General features: G+C 41.2%; 1 protein-coding gene across 7 annotated transcripts in view; it reads right to left on the bottom strand.

The window, feature by feature from the left end:
- Nucleotides 1-25,191, bottom strand: part of LOC125462689 (sickle tail protein-like) — a 614,365-nt gene that overhangs the window by 448,184 nt on the left and 140,990 nt on the right. The window contains exon 1 of one of the 7 annotated variants that reach the window (XM_059638907.1): nucleotides 6,819-6,921. The exons of the other annotated variants lie outside the window; for them this stretch is intronic. The gene's annotated coding sequence lies outside the window, so the exon portion shown is untranslated. Of the gene's footprint in view, nucleotides 1-6,818; nucleotides 6,922-25,191 lie in introns of those variants that run through there. 7 annotated transcript variants of the gene reach the window in all.

Raw genomic sequence — 25,191 nt, 5'->3', positions numbered from 1 at the left:
AGGTCTCCCCAACGCATTACTCAGAAAAACTACTACTGGAACGCTGTTTGATGCTCTCTGATGAAGGATCTAGGCTCGAAACGTCAGCTTTTGTGCTCCTGAGATGCTCCTTGGCCTGCTGTATTCATCCAGCTTCACACTTTGTTATCTTGGATTCTCCGGCGTCTGCAGTTCCCATTATCTCTATCTACTGAAATGCTGTGTTGTGTCATTGCAGCTGGAGCTCACTGTGTCAACTTCCACCACTGCGAGCACCAGCATTGTTTCCTCCCCTCCCTCTTGCCACCAACACAATCACGGCCAGTTTGTTTTTCTCCTATGACCAATTTTAAAGAGAAAATCTCCATTACCTTGTCATCAGTCAAGTAATTTCCAGGGACAACATTTCAAATCCTACCATGGCAGCGGGTGGAATTTAAAATCCAATGAATTAATTAACCTGGAATTAAAAGTTAGTCTTAGTAATCGTGGCCATGACACTCTCAGAATTTGTTTTAAAAACCCATCTGGTCCATTAATGTACTTCAGGGAAGAACATGTGCTGTTTGTATCTAATTTGGTCAAAGTAATATTTCACAATGTTGTTAACTACCCAATTCTGGCTGTCAACTATCACCATCCATCACTAACTGTTTTATTCGTGACCTTTCATGTCTATGTGCCACGCAAGGTTGGGTCTGTAAGTGGCCTGTAACATTCATGTGACACAAGTGCCAGGTAACGATAATCTCCAACAAGAGAAAATCTAATCAACCCTCTTGACATGCAATAGCATTACCATGACAAAATCCCTTCATTATCAACATGCTGGGGATATCAATGAACAGAAATTGAAATGGAACAGCAGATAAGTGCAGGTCAGAAGCTGGGATACCTGTGGTGAATTACTCACCTCTTGGCTCCTCAAAGCCACTTGCATGCATGGAACATAAATCAGGTGTGCAAGGGAATATGCCACACTTGCCTGAATAAGTGTAGTTCCAACAACACACAAGAAGCTCAACACTGTCCAGGATAAAAGAAATTTGTTGATTGTTACCTGATCTAACACTTTTATCATTCACTCCCTTCACCACCAATACGACAGTACCAGTGTACACTACCTACAAAATGCACTGCAACAACTCACCAAGGCTCCTTCAACAGCACCTTCCAAACCTGCAACTTCTATCAGTTAGAAGACCAAGGACAGCAAATAAAAGGAAACCTGCTAGTTCCTCTCCAAGCCACACTCTATACCAATTTAGAACAATATTGTTGTTTCTTCCCTGTCACTGGGTCAAAATCCTGAAATTCCCTCCCGAACATTACTACGGATATATCTACACCGCATGGATTGTAGTGATTCAAGAAGATAGCCCACTACCACCTATTCAAGGGCAATTAGTGGTGTGTCCCTATAGTTGGCTGAGACATATCACATGCATCCCACAAACAATTACAAACATTACCAATCAAAGCAGCTGTGATAGCAGACCACAGACAGTGTACTGATATGAGGAAAGCTGACTCATCTCAATCTTTATCTGAAACAAACACGTAAAACAGTGCCCAAAGTTCTGAAATTTTAACAAAGTGCTCCATTCCTATCTTGCTCTGCTGACCTGACCCCTCTTTCTGGCATCACAGCACATTAAGCACAATACCATCAAGTTCTGATTCAAGTCTGTCAAGATGATACGCATGAAAAATACAACAGTTGAAGAGGGTGTAAAATTTTGATGACATTATTTCAACCAATAATGATTTCATAACTTATCACCAAATATTGTTGAGATATGTTCAAATAATGTGGATCATTAGATTATGTTGGACTTTTCACAGGCAGAACTGGGAAACATATTACATAAGGAGATGACAAAGTTCAGCTGTTGCCTCTAGCTTTTGGGACTAGTTTTGTTTTATTCAAGAGACAAATGGTCACAATTTAAACTAATGTTGCTTCTCTGGAAAATATGTAAATTACAAACATCATTACAATCCATTCGAGAACTACTGATGTAACTGGAAATTCTTTGCTATTCTTTTTGTCTGCACAGCACCAATTTCCTTAGGTTTCCATGGAAATGTCACTAAATGTACTATCAGGAAGATGCTGTGCTGAAAAGCAGCAACTGAAAAGAGAATGAGGTCTGAAGTAATTGCCTCCAATGCTAAAAACTAGTAACAAATTGACACTTTACCCAAGGGTGTTAGAACTGCAGTTTTGCACTAAAGGGAATGAAGTACATTGTTCAAAAAGACACACCGATATAATCTGACATTACACAACTAATCAAAGGCACAACGTGACCAGTGTGCAAAAGAAGTAGCTTGGGGACTAATTATGAATGAATTTGCGAAGAGAGAAACAGAAACACTTCTCATTTGTAGTTTAACATGGTTTGTTGTGAAAAAAAAGAGCCTCTGGTGTTTACAGCTATACTTTGAAGAAGATTTGAAGCCCCATGCAAATCAGCATTATCTTTTAACAACTGGTTCCCTTCTGGGCTATTTACTTCTTTCACTTGATACTTCTGCATTAAATTTAGTGGATTAATGCTAACTGGTTAATTATGGCTCAACACTGCATGGAATAAACTACCAGTATGTCATTGCACAAGAGTAGAGCACTTTCTATATCCTACCAAAACCAAGAAAGTAAGTCTCAACAAGTGGTAGATATCCAATATTCCTGCCAGAACAGGGAAGATCATGCAATAACTTTGACCGGAGAATGCAAACAGCTGGGCTATGCCATGTTAGTATACCTATCCCAGGTCCTTGAAAGTAACCATTTAGTCTTTTCAGGATTTTCTTAGATTTCAAATCTGATTCTTCACAGTAGCACCTGAAGAGTTAATATAGCTCCCATCACTGTACCTATCCTCTGCTGTCATGTTCAGAATGTTCAGTTGAACAGCAGAAGTGTCAATGTCCCAAATTCAGATGAATGACAGAGCACAGTTGATCAGAACAGCAATGTCCCTGTCTTAATACTTAATTATGATCCATTCCACATGCAGAAAATGGATAGAATGAGGGGATATTGTAGATGCAAAATAAATACCAAATGTTACAAAAATATTTTATAAATTACAACCTATTCATCAGAAATACAAAAAAGTGGAAAATAAAGATTTTCTACTTGTCTAGTGAAGGAATCTTCTTTAGTATTTCAGATATTTACAGTCAGCAAGTGTATTGTAACGTGGCAGAAAAATTCTGCTTCCAGCCTCTGTTTACTATAACTAAGGTGCATGCAAGTTAAAATTATTTTGCCGGCTATAAGTGGCTATCTCAACAATCAGTTAATAACCAGTCAGAGGGAAAAACAGTGTAATAGATTTCATGACCACATAAAAGGAACTTCTGTGTGCCATGAGGGTGTGCATGTCTGTGCATGCATACAGTTATGTGTGAGAGCACTGGGCCACTCCAATGACATTACAAATGCTAAATCTGCCATTATTAACACCTTGGGGGTTACCATTTAGTCAGGATTGAACTGGGCCAAGCATATAAACATTGTGGCTACTGCGTTAGTGCGCAGTTCTTAGAAAGGCACTACATCTTTAAGACAAGCCAGATTTCACCACAGTATCTGACATGCTAGTATGAGGTCACTATCTTACTCTCTGTACATTCAGCAAGTCAGCAGGCAGTCAACAAGTTAGTATGTCAGCCAGTCAATCATATAAGTAGTATAACAGAATGCTTACAATCCAGACTCAAGTTCAGTATCAATAGGAGTGTGGGCAAAGGCTTCTTGGCCAGAATATCGAGTGCAAAATACAATGTTTTCAAGAACAAGTTTACTACAGTTCTTAGTGCTAACAGATGTGGAGAGAAAGCAGGAAAAGGATACTGAGTTGGATCATCAGCCATGATCATATTGATTGGCAGAACAGGCTCAAAGGGCTGAATGGCTTCTTTAAAAAAAGGAATTAATTTTCACTTCACAGATCAACACATTGCTAATAAAGCTAAACAGGCAGTCAAACTTCTTGGTGTTTTGGAAAACAATGAATTGCAAAGAATCAAATCCAATCAACTATCCAGAGTCAATTTCAGGATAAAAAGGATAGTATTCAGATGAAACCATTGACCAATTGAGAAACAGTTGTTGTCACAAAGGTACAGGTTCAGATTCAAATAAATATGACATAGGAGCAGAAGTAGGTCATTTAGCCTGAGTCCAGGCTGCCATTCATTGAGATCATGGTTGATCTGATAACTGTCAAGTGAACTTGCAATATAATTCTCTAGAGCACCATGAAAAGAGAAGCAACCAAGGAATGATGTCCAAATTTCCATCCATAGCATGCAAGCCTGTTTTTGAGGTACAACTGTTAACTACAATGTCACAGTTTGTAGACTCCAAGCAGACAATGCATGTGATCAATCTGACACATCTATTCATTTGGTGTCAGAAAAGCTGCAGATTTTACCTCTATTCAAGTGGCAGACCTCAATTACAATAGACAACATGACAATATGCCAAGATGATCCTGAGTAGCAGTCAGTCAGGCAAATTGGTCATTTTGGTGGTCCTTTTGAGATTTTATACATTTAATGACAGCTTGTGGAATAGTTGGGTCTGATTATCAGTGCACACTTCCTAACAATACAATAATGTTTCAAATTTAGCCAGGAACAAAGATCCCCCTCCACGCTACAAGTGGATATTGTTGAATTTAAGTTAGATAATAATCTTCATATTGATATGTAGTTACAAAGCTTGTGTTTTTGAGACAGATCCTAACTGAAATGTGAACATTGAAAAACAAACACCAACACTCCCAATATATAAGAAAACTGAGTCTGTGAACCAAATCTTGTTAAAACTATACAAACTGAGCTGATGCAGCTGTGTTACTTGAAGACAATATCAGTGGATCTATATCATTCAGAAATCATAAACAAAGTTATACAGACACGTGCTATTTGTGGTGAAGACTGTACCCATGTTTTGAGGGAATTTGTGATCAAGACTGATATCATATATGCTGTTAACTGGTGAACCAATTCATAAAATTAATCTTAGCTTTACATGTCAATGTGTAAGTTATAGTTTATCAAACACCACAAATTTACTTGTTGATTCATTTTACCTTATTCTGATCTGATTTCATCTAATTCTGAATGTTAGATTATAGGAAGTACCCAAGGTAGTATTTAATAGTCTGAAACAAAAACAGAAATTGCGCGTAAAACTCAGCAGGTCTGGCAGTATTTGTGGAGAGAAACCAGAGTTAATGTTTCAAGTCCAGTGACCCTTTTCAGCAAATTCAAAAAGTTAACTCTGTTTTCTCTCCATAGACACTGCCAGACCTGCTGAGGTTCTGTAGCAATTTTGGCTCTGTTCAGATTTCTGGCACCTGCAGTTCATTGTTTTGTTTTCATTTTTGTATTTGTTTGTTCAAATATCATATTATCTCTTTTTGACTTAAACATGGGATTTTGGGGCTTCATTCTTGTAGTAAATAATTGAAACTTCTGAATTTAATTTTTTAAGAAGTTATTGCTCTCAACTGAGATCATAAATTTATTTTTCTTACATTTTGAAAATGTGTCATCCAAATATTAATTAATATATTTATGGGTGCACATAATATTTTTGTGAACTTTTAAACCTGGGTCAATTTGCTAAGGGGTAGGCACTGGGTGCTACAGGAACAATGTTATACCTGCAAGAATCAAGGAGTATGCATTAAGTTTCACAGAAAGATCATAAGACTCAGTTTGAGAGTGAGATAGGACTATTGCAATAAAAACTGAAAGAATTGTGGACGCTGTGAATCAGAAACAAAAGTAGAAATTGCTGGAAAAGCTCTAGATTTTCCATGAATTTCTACTTTTGTCAAGGACTATAGCATTTTTGAATTCAGTGAGAGGGAAATCGAGACCTGCCTGAAGAGCAACAAAATCCAGAACAGCATAAATTTAAAACAAAGATATTCAAATGCAAGGGGTTCCCCATTTAAACGAGGCAAGTTTTGTTTTGTCTCTGGAGATCATAAGTCTGTGGAGTCTGTGGAACTGTATTCCGCAAAAGACAGTGGAAGCACGGTCTATGAATATGTTTAAGGGACATGTAGGAAGTTTCTTCATAAACATAGGGATAGACAAGAATTTGCAGCTATCAGACTAGCTATGATCTTAGTGAATGATGGAGCAGGTTTAAAGGACTGGACAGCCTACTCCTACTAAATAAAAGTTCATATGAATGTAACTACTCACCAAGCTCACAGCAGCAGTGGAGCGCAATGTGGCACGTAATGTTGAAAAATAATCCTGACTTTGAGAGTAAAGTTAATGTGGCATAGCATAATTGGCAAAGTTACAGAGAATAGTAAAGAATGACGTTGAGGTGCCACATGTGATCTTAACGGGAAGGGTAACCATAGCATTGAGGAAGGTTCCCAAATGAAGATTGGAGGAGGGGTATCAGACAGTGGCAGCATAATGAACCGAGGAGTAATGAGATTGGCATTCTGAATATGGTGGTTACTGGAAGGTACACTTGAGCTGAAAAAACGCATTGTGGTAGATGGCTGAATTTGGGAGGATTTCTTAGAATTAAAAGAAGCAGATTTTAAATAATACCCATTTCTCATTTATTTGTTCCAACAACTTCATAATTTACCCCCTGATTGCAACCCTGAAGTATTCAATCGCTGGAGGAACTTTAATTTGAAGTGGATCACTGGCTAAAGAAAAGTTTTACATTTTGAGTTGTCTTGAACAAAAAAACAGTACAGCACAGAAACCGGCCCTTCGGCTTTATCCAGCGCCAACACATTTTGCCCTTCCAGACTAAAACTGTCTTCACTTACAGGATCCATATCCGTCTAATCAGGTACTCATCCAGGTGTTTCTTCAATACTGCTGTTCTGTTTGCTCCCACTACCTCCTCTAGTAGCGCATTCCAGGCACTCACCACACCTTATTTGAAAAATATGCCTCACACATCTCTTTTAAACTTGACCCCAGCCTGTACCTTGAACCAGTCATTAAAGGCAAAAGTTAATTTTTTTGTGTGATATTTGAAGCTGAGAAAGGATTCACTGGTCAGAATCATAAGAAGACTCCTTTAAAGATAACTAGAACTGGAATTAATTTAATAACAGTTAAACCAAAGCTGTTTTGTTGTTTTAATTTCTGCCTTTCAAGTATCATGTCAGGTAATAGAGACAAAACGTTTTATTTTGTAATGTACAAATCTTCAAGTAGCTATTTATATACAAAAAACATAACAACATGGTGCAGAGATAATATTCTGGAACCAAATCTTTAGATTTAATCTTACATTCTAACTTTGAAGCTATGATTTGCATTGTGCTTGATTAGTTTATTAATGACTTAACAACCAAAATGACGCAAAAGCTTTTGTTCACTCCTAGACATACATTTCCATTTAGTGTTAGCCACAAGGTTTGATAATATTGCCAGTCATACAATTGCGTCTGGATGTTTAAATGACTAACTTAAGATGCTCCTGACTACCAGGAACAATTACTTTCTGTTAAAAATTAATTTTAACTTACAAAATCCACCATGCATGCAGTCAACACAAGGATTCTCTCAGATTCAGATTCAAAGATTAACAGCACAAAATGAACCAGCATTGAATGAAAAAAAATCTTTTAGTCAACCTAGACTTTTCACTTTGGATAACATTTACAAAATTACAGAGACACGCAATAAATACTGGCCAGCCAGCAACGTCCACGTTCCACGAATGAGTAACTGAGAAAAAACACCCTATTTTATCCGGTGCTGCAATTTGAAACCTCCTCCGATATAGGAGAGTTTTGTGGGATGAGTGGTCATTGCAAATACTCCAAAATAATGCAAACACTAATGCAATTTAAATAAAGTTGTGATCACAGATAATGGGAACTGCAGATGCTGGAGAATACGAGATAACAAAGTGTGGAGCTGGATGAACACAGCAGGCCAAGCAGCATCTCAGGAGCACAAAAGCTGACATTTCGGGCCTAGACCCTTCATCAGAAAAGCTATTTACCTGCAACTTAAGTAAACTTTCCTTAATAAGGGCGTTCTGGACAAAAATAAGGGCAAGTAAGGATGCTTTCTCTTTTTAACCGATTTATCAGGTCAACTTATTCAGAGACATGAGCCCAGGCCTTGCTGGTCCAGGGGGCAGGGACAATAGCTCCGCACCACAACAGGGCCCTCTTCAATGCTGCCAGAATCGAACACAGATGGTGTATATTTATGAAATGATAGGAGCTGCAGATGCTGGAGAATCTGAGACAACCCCTGAAGGGTCTAGGCCCAAAACAACAGTTTTCCTTCCCCTAAGAGGCTGCTTAGCTTGCTGTGTTCATCCAGCTCTGCACCTTGTTATCATGGTTATATCTGTGCCTTGTTTATCCTTTAATTGAAATTCTAGCTGCTCAACATTGTTATGCAGAGTATGGCATTTGAGTCACACAGAATAGAAACAAGCCCTCCAGCCCACTATGTCCATGCCAACCAACAAACATCAAACCACAGCACAATGGCTCAGTGGTTAGCACTGTTGTCTCATATCACCTGGGACCTGAGTTCAATTCCACCCTCAGACAACTGTCTCTGTAGAGTTTGCACATTCTCTCTGTGTCTGTGTGGGTTTCCTCTGGGTGTTCTGGTTTCCTCCCACAGTCTAAAGATGTGTAGGCAAGGTAGATTAGCCATGCTAACTTGCCTGTAGTGTTCAGGTATGTGTAGATTAGGAGGTGCTCTGAGGGTCAGTGTGGACTTGTTGGGCCAAAGGGCTCATTTCCATACTGTAGGAATTCTATTCTACATTGTTTTAATTTACCTGCACTTGCTCCAGAGCCTAAATGCCATAGCATTTTAAGTACGTATCCAGATGCTTCTTCAATGTTGCAAGAGTACTTGCCTCCACCATCCTGTCGGGCAGCATATTCTATATATTTGAAAATATGATGGAGACAATGGACTGACAATAGATGATAGGTGCAGGAGCAGGCCATTCGGCCCTTCGAGCCAGCACCACTATTCATTATGATCATGGCTGATCATCCACAATCAGTACCCTGTTCCTGCCTTATCCCCATAACCCTCGATTCAGCTATCTCTAAGAGCTCTATCCATCTCTTTCTTGAAAGTATCCAGAGAGTCAGCCTCCACTGCCTTCTGGGGCAGAGCATTCCATATATCCACCACTCTCTGGGTGAAGAAGTTTTTCCTCAACTCTGTCCTAAATGGCCTACTACTTATTTTTAAACTGTGTCCTCTGGTTCTAGACTCACCCATCAGCGGAAACATGCTTCCTGCCTGGTTATATTTTCACTGGACTGTTTACCCAAAGACCCAGGTAATGTTCAGGTGACCTGGGTTTGGATCCTGCCAGGGCAGACGGTGGAATTTGAATTCAATACAAATCTATAATTAAGAGTCCAATGATGACTATGAATCCATTGACAATTGTCAGGAAAAACCCAGCCGGTTCACTAATGTCCTTTAGAGAAGGAAACTGTCGTCCTTACCTGGTCTATCCTACGTGTGGCTCCAGACTCACAGCAATGGGGTTGACTCTTAACTGCCTTCTGGGTAATTAGCCTCACTGGCCTTACATTTGTTGTCCAATGCTAACTGCCCTTGTTCCATGACTGAATTAAAACAAAATACATTTACCATCCTCTGCGTGGAAAAATCTTTCCTCAAATCTTGTTTCAAATCTTCCTCAAATCAGTTACACCTCACCTTATCCTCATGCCCTCTTCTCTTAGACATGTCTGCCATAGGGAAAGAGATTCTCATGATTTACTCTATCTTAAATTTGTATATCTGAATCAGATACTCCCTCAGCCTCCTTGGCTCCAAGGAAAACAAATCCAGTCTATCCAATCTCTCCTTATAACTGAGACTTTTCACCCCAGGCCACATGCTGGTGAATCTCCTCTGCACCCTTTCCAGCATAATCACATCCTTCCAACAGTATTGTGATTCAATTTGCACACAGTATTCCATCGGTGGCCAAATCACTGTTTTAGAAAATTGTAACAAGAATTCCTTGTTTCTCTACTCTGTGCTGTGGCTCATGAAGGCAAGTCTCATAGGCCTTCTTCACCACTCTATCTGCTGACAACTTCAGGGATCTATGGATTTGTATGCCAAGGTCCTTTTGTTCCTCAGTATTCCTAAGGACTTAGCATTCACTGTGTATATCCCCCCCTTATCAGACTTCTCAAAATGCTTCACTCATATTACAGGGATTAAATTCCATCTGCTTTGCTCTGCCAATTTACCAGCTGATCAATATCACACTGCAGCTTGAGATCATTCACTTCACTATCAACAACACCCCAATTTTTGTGGCATCTGCTAACTTACTAATTACACATTCTATATTCAAATCAAAGTCTTTAACGTATGTAACAAACAGCAAGAGTCCCAGCACTGTTCATAGGCTTCCAATTACAAAAACAATTCTTCACTATCACCTTTGACCTTGTATATGTAAACCAATTTTGGATCCATTTTGCCAACTTGCCTCAGATCCCATGGGGTCTTATCTTTTGGACCAACTGTTCACATTGGACCTTGTCATATGCATTAATGAAATCTTTGTAAACCCCCTATATCAACTGCACTACCCTCAATCAATATATTTAGTCACATTTTCAAAAACTCAATTAAATTAGCCAGACAGGATCTCCCTCTAACAAATCTGTGCTGACTATCACTGATCAATCCCCATGTTTCCAAGTATTGATTAATCCTGTCCTTTAAAACTTTTTCCAATAATTTCCCTAACACGGGCGTCAGACAAATTACCTGACCAATCCCTGCTACCCATCTTACACAAAGGAACCATGTGGACTACTCTCCAGTCATCTGGAACTTCACCTATGGCCAGCAAAGTTTTAAATGCATCTGCCAGAGCCCCAACAATCTCCTCCCTCGCCTCCCATAGCAGCCTGAGATATATCTCATCTGGCCTTATGGTTTTACGGTGTATGCCTGCCAAAACATTAAATACCTCATCCTTATTATTCTTAACATGTTCTAGAACATCACCAACCCAAATCATATACCCAAGCTGCAATGTTTTACTCCTCTGTGAATACAGATGAGAAGTATTCATTTAAGACTCACCCATGTTGATTGGTTCCAACAGAACCAGAATTAAGCCATTCAGCCTATCAAGTCTGCTCTGCCATTCGATCACGGCTGATATTTTTATCAACCCCATTTTCCTCTCATCTCCCCATAATCATTGATTCCATTATCAATCAAATACCTATCTCTAATTGAAACACATTTAATTTCTTGGCTTCTGCAGCCACCTGGGGCAATGAGTTCCAAAGATTAACTACCTACTGGCTAATGAAATTCCTTCTTGTCTCAGTCCTAAAGGGTCAGCCCTTCAATCTGAGCCTGCGCCCTTGGGTCCTGGTCTCTTCTACTAGTGGAAAAATCTGCTTATCCACTCTATCCAGGCCTCTCAATATTCTGTAAATTTCAAACAGATCCCACTGCACCCTTCTAAACTCCATCAAATACCGACCCAAAGTCCTCACCACTCTTCATATGATGAGCCCTTCCTTCCCAGAATCATTCTTGCAAACCTCCCTTGGATTCCCTCCAATGCCAGCACATCCATCCAGGTCAAAGCAAGCCACTTGATTGGGACTGTATCCACAAGCATTCACTCTCTCCACCACCCCTGCTCAGTAGCAGCAATGTGTACCATCTACAAGATGCTTTGCAGAAATTCACCGAAGGTCCCCAGACAGCACCTTCTAAGCCCATGACCACTTTCATCTAGAAAGACAAGGACATCAGCTATACGGGAACACCACCACCCCCAAGTTCCAAAACTTCCAAAACGGGGCCCAAAGCTGTTCACAATATTCCAAATGCATTTCTTCTCTTACATTCTAGCCCTCTTGAAATGAATGCTAAAATTGTATTTGCCTTCCTGCCTGCCAAGTGAACCTGCATGCTAATCTTAAGAGAACCCTGAACTAGGTCACCAACATCCCTATGTGCTTCAGATTTCCACAGCCTTTCTCGATTTAGAACATAGTCTATGCCTCTATTCTTTCTACCAAAGTGCATAACCTCACATTTTCCCACATTGTGTTCCGTCTGCCAATTCTTTGCTCATTCTCCTACCTGTCCAAGTCCTTCTGCTTTCTCAACACTATCTGTCCCTCCACCTCTTTTTGTGTCATCTGCAAACTTGGCAACAATGCCTTCAGTTCTTTCGTCCAGGCTGTCAATGTGTAACATGAATAGTTGTGGGTCCCGGCATGGACCCCTATGGAACTCCACTAGTCACTGGCTGCCATCCTAAAAAAGACCCCTTTGTCCCTACACTTTGCCATCTGCCAGTCAGCCAATCCTCTTTCCAGTTGTAGTGACCATCTGGTTAAATTACTACCAGTGGTCTCTCTCTAATGAGAAAGCAGCCTGATGGTCCTCTGAAACTAAGGCAACTTTAAGACAAGTGAGTGAATTGTATTGAACAGTTTGACATCTGGCATCTCTGATATTGGGAACTCTGGAACTGGCCATGATGGATCATCCAGTCAGCACCTCCAGCTAAAGTTGTTGCAAATGCTTCAGCCTTATTTTTTACACCTAATGTCAGAGGAAGTTATAAACAAAAAAAATGGAGACACGTTATGATCTTTGTAGATTAAAGGTCAGTGATAAAACAGAATAACTAAAATAACTGGATTGGGTATCAGAGGCTCTTTCAGATAGATGGACTGAAATAGTACACGGTTATCCATATTTATCTTTAATGCTAGTTTAGGATCATGAAATATCAGTTTGATACTCACTGATGCTCTTAGAACAGCAGTACTGAAATTGTCTTATGTGAAATTCATCTACTTATCCAAGTCTTGGGAAATCAAAATTAAAGATACGGAATCACATTAAAGGCTCTATGAAGGGCACATTTGCATATCTAATTAATATTAGTAATTGCTTTTTTTTGGATTTTGTTTTTCTTTCTATTCATGTGTGGGATGTGGGCGTCACTGGCTGGCCAGCATTTCTTGCCCATCCCTAGCTGCCCTTGAGAAGATGATGGTGAGTTGCCTCCTTGAAGCACTGCAGTCCTCCTCCTCTGGGTTGACCCACAATACTATTAGAGAGGGAATTCTAGGATTTTGACTCAGCAACAGTGAAGAAACGGTCATAATATTTCCAAGACAGCATGGTAGATGACTTGGAGGTAGTGGTGTTCCCATATGTCTGATGCCCTTGTCCTTCCAGTTGGAAGTGGTCATGGATTTAGAAGGTGTTGCCTGAGGATATTTGGTGAATTTCTGCAATGCATCTTATAGATAATACAGACTGCTACTACTGAGCATTGGTGGTGGAGGGAATGGATGCTTGTGGATGCAGTGCCAATCAAGTGGGCTGCTTTGTCCTGGATGATGTCAAGCCTCTTCAGTGTTGTTGGAGGTGCAATCATCCAGGCAGGTGGGGAGTATTCCATCACACTCCTGACTTGTGCCTTGTAGATGGCTTTGAGGAGTCAGGAGGTGAGTCGCTTGCTACAGTATTCTTAGCTCCTGACCTGCTTCCATAGCCACTCTGTTTATGTGGTGAGTTTCTGGTCAATGATAACCCCTAGAATGTTGATAGTGGGGGATTCAGTGATCATAACACCATTGAATGCACTGCAGGCAAAGTTTCAACATTTAAAAAGTATTTGGATGAGCACACCACATGTCGTAATGTTGTTTCGATGGTACAGAATTGATAGGCTGAATGCCCTCACCTGCAATGTATGATTCTGTGATGTTCTGAAAGCTTGAAGCTAAAATCGTTCATTTATTTTTAACTGTGAAAGTAATATATTAGTGCGACATACATTACCGCTGTACTTCAACTCCAGTGAGCCATCCACTGCACTCTGCCAAACCCTGACCCCAAATTCTGAGTATCAAAACAGGCCACATTAGCTAGTGTAAGCTTCAAAACTGTAAATTGTATAGCAGCATGGGCTCCAGTAATCATGAATGGCATATTCTATTAAGCTTTCATGCAGTCAGCAAAGTTAGTGACCCCTGCTACTGAAATTTCAGTAGGATAGAGGACAAATAAAGGAGTAGTAAGTACATTATCAATGATGTGCAGACTCAGTTCAGCTATAAATTTAATCAGCTTTTTGTACAGTTTGCAAAATGATTGGATGACATCCTTTATTTTCTGTACTCTAGATGTTAAATAAATTTAAGTCACATTTGCAAAGATTATCAATGAATATCTAAGATCTGTATTCAGAAAGACAGTGTAACTCTGACAAAGGCCACCTCTGCACTGATAGTCTCATAAAAATTTCACAAGAAAACTGAAATGGAAGACATTAAACAAGAAAGAAACTAATCAGTATTTAACTTACCAAGGACTTTATGATTTATATTGCTGATTCAACTTGCATCAAAAAAAACAAGAAGAAAGATGTTGCAAAGATGCACAGATGAGTGAGCAGCACTGGAGGGAAGAGATAAGAACTCAAAAGGGTTGATCTCTGAAGAACTGACTGTCTATTGCCTCCGTAGATGCTTACTAGCTTTATGCATGTTTAAAACATTTCTTCAAGCATTCTAGATAACAAAGTGTGGAGCTGGATGAACACAGCAGGCCAAGCAGCATCTCAGGAGCACAAAAGCTGACGTTTTGGGCCTAGACCCTTCATCAGAGAGGGGGTTGGGGAGAGGGTTCTGAAATAAGTAGGGAGAGAGGGGGAGGCAGACCAAAGATGGAGAGAAAAGAAGATAGATGGAGAGTATAGGTGGGGAGGTAGGGAGGGGTTAGGTCAGTCCAGGGAAGACGGACAGGTCAAGGAGGCGGGATGAGGTGGTAGGTAGGAATTGGAGATGCGGCTTGAGGTGGGAGGAAGGGATAGGTGAGAGGAAGAACAGGTTAGGGAAGCGGAGATAGGCTGGGCTGGTTTTGGGATGCAGTAGGGGGAGGGGACGAGCAGGGCTGGTTTTGTGATATGGTGGGGGGAGGGGAAGAACTGGGCTGGTTTTGGGATGCAGTGTGGGAAGGGGAGATTTTGAAGCTTGTGAAGTCCACATTGATACCATTGGGCTGCAGGGTTCTCAAGCAGAATATGAGTTGCTGTTCCTGCAACCTTTGGGTGGCATCATTGTGGCACTGCAGGAGACCCATGATGGACATGTCGTCTGAGGAATGGGAGGGGGGAGTTAAAATGGTTCACGACTGGGAGGTGCAGTTGTTTATTGCGAACCGAGCGGAGGTGTTCTGCAAAAGCAGTCCCCAAGCCTCCACTTGGTTTCCCCAATGTAGAGGAAGCCACACTGGGTACAATGGATACAGTATACCACATTGGCAGATGTGCAGGTGAACATCTGCTTAATATGGAAAGTCATCTTGGGGCCTGGGATGGGGGTGAGGGAGGAGGTATGGGGGCAAGTGTAGCACTTCCTGCAGTTGCAGGGGAACGTGCCGGGTGTGGTGGGGTTGGAGGGCAGTGTGGAGCGAACAGGGGAGTCACAGAGAGAGTGGTCTCTCCGGAAGGCAGACAAGGGTGGGGATGGAAAAATGTCTTGGGTGGTGGGGTCGGATTGTAGATAGCGGAAGTGTCGGAGGATGATGCGTTGTATCTGGAGGTTGGTGGGGTGGTATGTGAGAACGAGGGGGATCCTCTTTGGGCGGTTGTGGCGGGGGTGGGGTGTGAGGGATGTGTTGCAGGAAATGCGGGAGACGCGGTCAAGTGCGTTCTCGACCACTGCGGGGGGAAAGTTGCGGAGGTTTTCAGCATCCATAGTTTTCACTTCATTTTGTTAACACAGAAACTAAACTAATGATCCAGCAAAGGATGAACACGTACGTACCCAATTACAAACCAATCTGTTTTAAATGGGCAACAGTGAGGCGTAGCTCCATTTTCTCCCATTCAGAGGAAACATCCTCTACACTTTAAGCTGTCATGGCCCCTCAGGATATTGTGTTTCAATCAAGTCATGTGTTTTCTAAATTCCAAGCTTAAAAGATACAAGCTAACCTCTCTATCCTTTCTTTGTAAGACAAAGTATCCATTCCAGGGATATGTCCAGTAAACCTTCACTGAAGTGCATCCAATGCTGTTACATTCTTCCTTAAGAGAACAATACTGTACACAATAGTCCAGATGTGATCTTACCAATGCCTTGTATAACCTCCTTACATTTGTATTCAATTCCTTCCCTAATAATCGAGAAGAGCACAGGTGGATCACAACATATAGGACATATGGATCATATGCCTTTCTGCAGCAACAAGAAGTGCAGATGGAGACCATGGACAGGCAGGCGGGGGGTGGGGGAGGGCACAGGGTTATGTTCACAAATATCTGTAGTTTCTTGCAGTCCTGGGAAGAGCATTTGCCAGACCAAGCCATGATGCATTCGGATAGAATGCTTTCTGTGGTACGTCTATAAATTTGGTGAGGGTTCTAAAGGACATGCGGAATTTCCTTAGTCTCCTGAGGAAGAACAGGCAATGTTGTGCCTCTTGACTGTTGCATCCACATTAGAGGACCAAGACAGACTGTTTGTTATTGTCACTCCTAGGAACTTGATGCTCTTGGCCGTCTCCACCTTCACTCCATTGGTGTAAATAGGAACATGTCTTTCTTTCTTCCTGAAGTTGATGATCAGCTCCTTAGTTTTGCTGACATTGAGGGAGATTGTTATCTTTGCACCATGACACCAAGCATTCTATCTCCTTCCTGTATTTTGACTCATCATTGTTCGTTATCTGACCTACAATAGTGGTGTCACCAGCAAACTTGTAGGTGGCATTTGGATGGAATTTGGCCACACAGTCATAAGTGTACAGTGAGTTTAGTAGGAAACTGAGAACACATCCTTGTGGGACATCAGTGTTGAGGATTGTCGTGCTATTGTCTATCTTCACTGATTGCATCAGAAGTCACACAACACCAGGTTATAATCCAACTGATTAATTTGAAATCACAAGCTTTTAGAGTGCTGGACAAAGAAAAGGATGCTGCTAAAGAAATCCACTCACAACAATCGCCTTTGTGTTGGGAAAAACATTTCTGACATCATGCAGTTATTTGGGAGGCTTGATTCATTCAATCTTGCCATCAAAGACCCGGTCCATTTGTGGAAAGAATGCATTATTTTTTCTGAGCATGTAACAGTGGGGCAGATGTAAAGCAGTGAGTAGTTCTGACAGTTTGTGGACCTGCAAGATTTTTTCGTAATCAGGAGTGCAACTTTCCCTGAGACATCGGACAATAAAACCTTTCAAGAGTTGATGGATTTAATTAATGAATAATACAACCCCAAGCCTCCACTAATTCTGATATGCAATTGGCTTTACTTGGCAATTTGAGAGCCAAGGGAATCTGTAATGTGATTTTTGACTAGGTTAAGATGACTGGCAGAGTCATGTCACTTTGGTTTATCCCTTAATGAGATGCTGAGAGTCCATTTGGTATATGGGATTAAATATGCAATCATGAAAAAGCGCCTACTAGCTGAACACCAACTTGACTTCAAACAGACATGACAACTGATTTTACCATTGGAAAATGCGGCAAGTGGAGCATACAAATTGCAGGGCATTCCAATGGAAGTGGACGCCCTCGCCAGTCCGACTGAGCTTGGGAAACACAACTTGGGTGCAGGCAATTGTATAGCCACACACAGGACATATTCTGAACAGAGGGGCTCTAGGTCAGCCCACCACAAAAACCCCAGAGCAAAGCCAAGCCTCAGCCAAATGGTTTAGCTTTACTTCAGGATCCGGGGCCTGCAAGCCATTGTAGTTGTTGCCGGTACTTGGATTCAAGACAGCAAAATCATCCCACTGGACCCACGCTGAGCAAGAGAACTCATAGGTCAGTATCCAAGAGAGTGCAAACCCTGTAAAGTCCACCTACATTTGGCTTGGAACAGTTAAATTGCTTAGCAACATCCAAATCAGAACCAATCAAAATAAACATCTGGTTAAATGGTCACCTGATTCTAATGGATGTAGATACTGGTGTGGCCAGTTTTGCTTCTGCAATCACTGTCATTAAGAAAATTCACTCTGGACTCCTGCCCTTAAGTTTGTGCAATACCTTGGCTAGACAGAGAAACTGTACCGGGAACCTTCGCAGATTCAGGGTAAACCTTTGGTTCTAGTTCTTATGAGAAGATACTGGTTCAGTTACCGCTGATGCGAAAGTCCTGGATGCATACAGTATTAGGTGTCCCTCTTCATATATGAGCTATATTATCATCATTCTGTATGGGGAGGCATTACATGTCTATAACAGATCTTGTTTGGTGCATACTGGCAAAAAGGAAAAGGTAGCAGAGCGACATTGCTGGTTAAAGAGGAAATTAACACAAATGGTGAGAAAGGATGTTAGCTCTGACAAATGAGGAGAGTTGCGAAAGACCAAGGGGCAAAAAACATTAGTAGGTGTCATATATAGATCCCCAAACTGCAGTGGACATGTCGAGAAAGGCATTAAACAGGAAATTAGAGATGCACATGATAAGGGAACATCAGTGACCAGGGGTGATTTTAATCTGTACATACATTGGGGAAATCAAATTAGCCACAATGCTGCAGAGGAGGAATTCCTGAAGTGTATACAAGATGGTTTTCTTGACAAATATTTGGAGGAACCAACTAGAGAGTAGCCATCTTAGACTGTGTACTATGTGATGTGAAGGGAGCCATTGCCAATTTAGCTGTGTGAGATCCCCTTGGGAAACAGTGACCATAATAAGATTGAATTTATCAAGATGGAGAGTAAGGTTGTTGATTCGGAGACTAGGGTGCTAAATCTTAATAAAGGAACCTGCAAGGATATGAGGCATGAGTTGGCCTTGATAGATTGGGTGGAGTTACTTAATGGGATGACAGTGGATAGGAATGGCGAACATTCAAGGAATGCATGGGGGAACTGCAACAACTGTTTATTCCCGTCTGTCACAAAATGGGTAAGAAGGCCAATCCATGGCTGACATATGAAAGAGTATCTGATCCAAGAAAGAAGCATACAGATTGACCAAAAAAATAATAAATCTGAGGATTGGGAGAATTCAGCAAAGAAGGATCAAGGAATTGATTAAGAAGGTGAAAATAGTGTACCAAAGTAAGCTTGCAGGGAACATAAACTGACACTAAGAGTTTCCATAGGCATGTGAAGAGAAAGAGATTGGTAAAGACAAATATAGGACCCCTACGGACAGAAATGGGAAAATGCGTAATAGGAGACAAAGAAATGGCTAAGGAACTGAATGTATATTTTGGTTCTGTCTTCATAAAATATGATACAAATCAAATACCAGAGCTGTTGGAGGAGGCAAGATTTGGTGAGAGGGAAGAGCTGAGCGAGATCCATATTAGTCAAGAAACAATGCTGGGAAAACTACTGGGATTGAAGGCTGATAAATCCCCAGGGCCTGATAATCTACATCCCAGTGTACTTAAGGAAGTAGCTGTAGAAATAGTGGGCGCATTAGTGGTCATCTTCCAAGATGCTATAGAGTCTAGGACAATCCCTGCAGCTTGGAGGGTGGCTTGCAGATTGCAGAATCACAGAGTCAGCATGGATTTATGAAGGAGAAATCACGCTTGACAAATCAATTAGAATTTTAAGAAGATGTAACTAGTAGAGTTGATAACGGGGAGTCAGTTGATGTAGTTTATTTGGACTTTGAGAAAGCATTTAACAAAGTCCCACATAAGGGATTCATGTGCAAAATTATAGCACATGGGACTGGGGGAAATGTATTGAGATGGGTAAGAAACTGGTTGGCAGACAAAAAACAAAGAGTAGGAATTAATGTGCCCTTTTCAAATTGGCAGGCAGTAACTAGTGGGGTGCCACGGGGATTGGTGCTGGGGCCCCAGCTATTCATGATATATATTAATGATTTGGGTGAAGGAACAAACTTAACATCTCCAAGTTTGCAGATGATACCAAGTTAAGTAGGGGGGTAAACTGTGATGAGGATGCAGAAATCCCTCCACATGATCTGGACAGGTTGGGTGAGTGGGCAAATCAATTGCAGATGCTGTATAATCTGGATAAATGTGAGATTATTCACTTTGAAAGCAAAAACAAGAGGGAAGATTACTGCCTGAATGGCTGTAAAATGGGAGAGGGGAGCGTGCAGTGGAACCTGGGCATCCTGGTGTACCAGTCACTGAAGGTAATTATGCAGGTACAGCAAGTGGTAAAGAAGGCAAATGGTATGTTGGCCTTCATTGCGAGAGGTTTCAAGTACAGAAGCAGTGATGTGTTGTTGCAGTTGTACAGGGCCTTGGTGAGACCACACCTTGAACATTGTGTGCAGTTTTGGTCTCCTTTTCTGAGGAAGGATGCTCTTGCTCTCGGCAGAGTGTAGCGCAGGTTTATCAGGCTGATTCCAGGTATGCCTCATCTGACATACGAGGAGAGATTGACTAGTTTCAGACTATTTTCACTAGAATTCAGATGAATGAGGACGTATCTCATAGAGACTTATAAAATTCTAACAGGACTGGACAGGGTAGATGCAGAAAGGATGTTCTCGATGGTGAGTGTGTCTAGACCCAGGGGCCACAGTTTGAGGATTCAGGGTAGACGATTTAGGACAGAGATGAGGAGACATTTCTTTACCCAAAGGGCGATGCGCCTGTGGACTTCATTACCACGGGAAGTGGTTGATGCCAAAACATTGACTGTATTCAAGAAGCAACTAGATATAGCACTTGGGACAAATGGAATCAAAGTTTATGGAGAGAAAGCAGGATTAGTCTATTGAGTTGGAAGATCAGCCATGATTGTGATGAATGGTAGAGAAGGCTTGAAGGGTCAAACAGCCTCCACCTGCTCTTATGTTCTATTTCCTAACACCTTGGAAGATGAGAGCTGTTTCTTCACTTCCCTGAAAGCTATGATTTGGGTATGTGACCATTTCCAAGGGAAAAGAGGGTGAAATGGCATCAGGACCACCAAATGCCAGACATAAGACTGAGCTGAGCAAGAGAGACAGTTTACTTTAGGGGACGAATTTTGGTGTAGGATCGACAGGAATGGCACTGCATGGGTAAGAGGGCATAGGAGACGTGAGGTCAGATCCAGTGACATATAAAGTTTGAATAGGCACAACGGTCCTGAACAAGCATGTGGACCAAATGAAAGCTGCAAACTTGTAAATAGGAGCATAATGTGCCTGGCTCCTCAGCAGTCTTTCAGATTGTTCTGGACCCCTTGGGTTCTCCCTTTCCATCGTGCATTGAAGAGACTGCAGAGTCTGAGATGGCCACAGTGGATGCCAGTGCCTCAATGCCTTTTCCACCTAAAGAGGATGACTTTCTTCCAAGACGCTCCAGACTCTGTTATTCAGGGGCAGACTACCGTGCATTACATGCCACTTGTATCAGGGCCAGAATTGGATGAACCTGACCTAGTGCTAAAATCCCACAGGAGGGGCTACAACAAAAAGAACCAGCCTACAACCTTGGGCTCAAAGCAGGAGGGAATGTAATGGCTGTAATGAGGTCAGTCAGGTGGGCCTCATAGAATATGCATTTCCTGATTGGGGTCCCAATCAGGGATCCCTGGCTGACAGATAAGAATAGGAGTATCAGACATCTTGTTCATTCTGAGGGAGCTGGATTAGACGTTATCTGGAATCCTATGTGCAGATTTTGTCTCCTGACCTCAGGAAAGATATTAGTGCCATAAAACGAGTATAGCTGAACTGTCCAAGGAAACGAGATACAACAAACTGGGCTTGCGTTCTCCTGAGTTTCACAGAAAGAGACCTGATCTTATCAAAACCTTAAAGTAATATTTAGGGCAGCTGCAGGTAAGATATTTCCCTTGCTTGGAGTTCTAGAACCATGGAACACTGTTTAAAATTTTGGTTCGGTGGAGGGGTAACATGTATTTAGGATTGAAATGAGGGAAGATTTTTTAAACATAAATTTGTGAATATTTGGAATTCTCTATTCCAGAGAGCTGTGAAAGTTGTTTTTGAGTGTGTTGAAATAGAAATTGATAGATTTCTGATTACCAGTGGCATGAAGGGTTATGGGGACAATGTGGATAAAAGGCATTACAGCGTTTGATTAGCCATGATCGCATTGATTGGCAGAACCAATTTGGGTGGGCTGAATGGCCTACTCCTATCCCTGTGTTTCCAAGGATAGTTTGATAGTGTAAGCGAGGAGAAACAAACATTTATTCACAAAAATGGCAGTAATTAGAAAGACAAGAATTAAAGTGATTGACAAAACAAGCACAATTAATGAAGACTTTATTTTTGGCTGCACATAATATAGCCTAGAAATGTTAATACACCACCTAAATTAGTACACTGATCTCAGCATGTAATTGTGCTCAAAGGAATCAGCCTCGTAGTAATGATCTATCTGATATTCTGGAGGAACTGGCAGTAAATAAACTGAAATTAGACCTGCTTGGTTGCACTGTGTCCATACTACAGTTAAACCTTGTTATTGCTAATTCATGGAGAACAGTAAAATATTTTTCATTTGTTGATCTTTCCAAGATTTGAACTACTCTACTGTAATAAACTGCCAGCCTGGAACAATTGCAGAACTGTTTTAATGAATGAATGCTGTACACACATTTCTGGATAACTTTGTTGCTCCTAATATTTTCTTCTCCCTTTATATGCAATGTCAACTAAACCCATCTACTAAATGAGAATTTTAAGAAAAAGAACTAATTGCCTACAAGTAGTTTTGGGTGAAGTTTTACAAAACTCGGTACCCATCGAGTTCCTCAAAACAGCTTACAGTATTCAGCTCTTATTTTCAATCGGACAGATTTTCCAACATAAAATTTAAACGTAACAGCTCATGTATAAACTGTGTTTGCAGCAGGACTGCAGTCTACACTTTGATAAATACTGAAAAGTGTAAAGCTGGCCAAAGGTACCTTCTGCAGCTAACCCTGACATAGAACTGAAATTTTCAACACTTGTTCAAGTCCATTAGTGTTATTAGGTACAGGAAAACCTACAGCTCCTTGTTCCTCGTTGGAACCACTGACTAATAAATGTTGAAACTAAAATTATTCATGCAGAAAAATTTGCAGAATTGTGAATTTTTAATGGAATTTTTTAAGGTACGTTGCAATTAGTTCTGGTGAAAAAGGAAAACTTAAGAATTAAACTAAATTTGGATTCCTTCTGTTTACAAAGCCCATCTTGACACTTCCAATGCATGCAATCAACATACAACTAGCTCTAGAAATGCTATTAATGATTATAAAGCCAATTTTCTACATATATCAAGTTGATATGAAGCATAGCAATTATCAAAAGGAAACACTGAAACATAGAAAATAGGTGCAGGAGTGGGCCATTCAGCCCTTTGAGCCTGCAACATCATTCAAAATGATAATGACTGACAATGCAATTTCAGTACTCCATTCCACTTTTTCTCCATAACGCTTGATCCCTCTAACCACAAGGGTCATATTTAGCTCCCTCTTGAATATAGCTAACAACCTGGTTTTAACAACTTCCCGTGGTAAAGAATTTCGCAGGTTCACAGCTCAATGAAGAAATTCTTCCTCATCTCAGTCCTGGATAGCTTACCCCTTATTCTTAGACTGTGACCCTAGTTCTATGCTTCCCGAACATTGGGGAAATTTTCCCTGCATCTAGCCTGTCCAGTCCCATTTGGATTTAACACATAGAACATAGAACATTACATAACAGTACAGGCCTTTCGGCCCTCGATGTTGTGCCGACCTGTCATACCGATCTCAAGCCCATCTAACCTACACTATTCCATGTACGTCCATATGCTCATCCAATGACGACTTAAATGTACCTAAAGTTGGCGAATCTACTACTGTTGCAGGCAAAGCGTTCCATTCCCTAACTACTCTCTGAGTAAAGAAACTACCTCTGACATCTGTCCTATATCTTTCACCTCTCAATTTAAAGCTCACCTCATGCTCACCATCATCATCCTAGGAAAACGGCTCTCCCTATCCACCCTATCTAACCCTCTGATTATTTTATGTGTCTCAATTAAGTCACCTCTCAACCTTCTTCTCTCTAATGAAAACAGCCTCAAGTCCCTCAGCCTTTCCTTGTAAGACCTTCGCTCCATACCAGGCAACATCCTAGTAAATCTCCTCTGCACCCTTTCCAAAGCTTCCACATCCTTCTTATAATGCGGTGACTAGAACTGTACGCAATACTCCAAGTGCGTCCGCACCAGAGTTTTGTACAGCTTCACCATAACCTCTTGGTTCTGGAACTCGATCCCTCTATTATTAAAAGCTAAAACACTGTATGCCTTCTTAACAGCGTTGTCAACCTGAGTGGCAACTTTCAAGGATCTGTGTACATGAACACCGAGATCTCTCTGCTCATCTACACTACTAAGAATCTTACCATTAGCCCAGTACTTTGCCTTCCGGTTACTCCTACCAAAGTGCATCACCTCACACTTGTCTGCATTAAACTCCATTTACCACCTCCACGCCCAGCTCTGCAGCTTATCTATGTCTCTCTGCAACCTACAGCATCCTTCATCACTATTATATGTTTTATGTTTCTATGAGATCCACCCCTCTCATTCTCCTATATTCCAGTGAATACAAGCCCAGTTGACTAGTAGTTCTACATATGTCAGTCCTGCCATCCCAGGAATTAGTCTGGTGCATCATCGATGGACTGCCTCAATGTCAAGAATGGCCTTCCTCAGACTAGGCGATCAAAACTGCATACAATACTCAAGGAGCAGCCTCACAAAGGCCCCATAACTGCAGCAAGACATTCTTATTACTATGCTGAAATTTGCTCACTATGAAGGTCAACATGCCATAGCTTTCTTCACTGCCTTCTGTATCTGCCTGCCAACCTCAGCAACTGTTCCACCATGACTCTATGGTCGCATTGCATCTCACCGTTTCCTAAACTGTCACAATTCAGATAATAACCTGCCTTCCTGTTTTTCCCACCAAAGTGCTTTTGCCAAGTAGAAAATATAGGTATTCATACCCTCTTAACTGGCTATGAAACTATAAGGAGCAAGAAAAGAAGTAAACTGTTTGGCCTCTCAAGCCTGCTCTGCCATTCAACAGGATCATGGCTGATCTGACATTTTTCTCAGAGATAATGGGAACTGCAGATGCTGGAGAATCCAAGACAACAAAGTGTGGAGCTGGATGAGCACAGCAGGCCAAGC

This window comes from Stegostoma tigrinum, chromosome 2 (genome assembly GCF_030684315.1).
Source record: "Stegostoma tigrinum isolate sSteTig4 chromosome 2, sSteTig4.hap1, whole genome shotgun sequence".
In the NCBI taxonomy this organism is placed as follows: domain Eukaryota; kingdom Metazoa; phylum Chordata; class Chondrichthyes; order Orectolobiformes; family Stegostomatidae; genus Stegostoma; species Stegostoma tigrinum.
The sequence above is the reverse complement of the archived record's forward strand: the minus strand, read 5'-3'. Positions and strand labels throughout refer to the sequence as shown.